Source organism: Silene latifolia, chromosome 6, assembly GCF_048544455.1.
Source record: "Silene latifolia isolate original U9 population chromosome 6, ASM4854445v1, whole genome shotgun sequence".
Lineage (NCBI taxonomy): Eukaryota > Viridiplantae > Streptophyta > Magnoliopsida > Caryophyllales > Caryophyllaceae > Silene > Silene latifolia.
This window is the reverse complement of record NC_133531.1, coordinates 14603884-14605167: the sequence shown is the minus strand read 5'-3', so window position 1 is coordinate 14605167 and position 1284 is coordinate 14603884.

Genomic DNA, 1284 nt, shown 5'->3' with positions numbered 1-1284 from the left:
TTAAACAAAGCAAGCTCAAGTGGAATGATTCCAAGGGACGAGTTAAAGGGAAGCCGTTCACCAATGATCAAACCGAGGAAACTTTCAACGGTTTGCAATGTGATTATCCTACTTTCTCTATTCCAAATTTCACTAATTCGTTTGAGATTGAAAGTGAAGCTAGTAGCATTGACAAGGTGGCTGCCCTAATACAAGAAATCATGCTAAATGTTTGCTCTAGCAAAGGGTGTCGTGTTGGTAAAGAGCAAGTCAAGGAGAGGTTCTCAACCCATGATCAAACCGAGAAGGACAATGGGACTTGGGAGGAAAGGTCCAAGAGTCCTATGCAAACCAAAGTATTTGATCCCGGAGATCCCGTGTGGACACATTTCAGCAAAGGAAGGGTTGTCAAGCAAAGAAAAGAATGGTCCATGGCAAGTGGAAGAGGTCCTTTCAAGCTCACCGAAATTATTTTCATGTTAGAGTTCTCTGCAATAATTAAACAGTCCTGTCGACCGTTTAATTCTCCCTTGTCCGTCCAAAGTTTCAGTCCTTATTTCACAAACAGACAGTCCATTGCGCTGTTCAGTTTCGAGTCCTTGTCCGAAAACCCGAGTCCTAGTTCAATTGGGTTGGTTTTTTTGGGCATCCGTGTCATCTTTAATGTTGAGGACTTAAGTCAATACTATGAGAAGGTCAAGGATGGTGATGTCGAGGACTTGAGGACAAGTCCTTTTTAAGAGGGAGAGTTTGAAGCAAAAGGAGCCACGCCTAAACCATGCTTCCACCCGATTTTGATCCTTCACGCAAAACGAGGTCCAAACTCCAAAATCCATCTAAGAAGGCACGGTAATTTTTGTCATGTCTCATTTATTTAATGAATTTGGAGACTTTTTGGCTAGGGACTTTTATTTAAATAAGGATCCGAACTAAGATAAAGTCACGAGACAAAACCGGGTAACGCGTTTATCGGTTTTCAACAATCGACCTTAGTTCGCTTCCAAATGGTCCTATTCTTTCTAGTTAAATAAATCAAGATAATCCTAGGCTAAATAAGAGTTGGTTGGTCGTCCAAGAGAGTCCAAGAGGGTTGTTTTATCATTTTTAAAATGAAGATCAAATGTCGCTTTCGAGGAAGGTCCACATGTCGCTTTCACTCTTACATGTGTGTAAGGCTTGTGTAAGGGCTTTTGTTTGACTCTATGATGACTACTCCAAGGCTCTATTTCGGCTGGTATGAGGACCATTTGAAGCTTCCAAGGAGTCCAAATAATCAAGGAAGGCAAGGAACAAACCCGGTGGCCC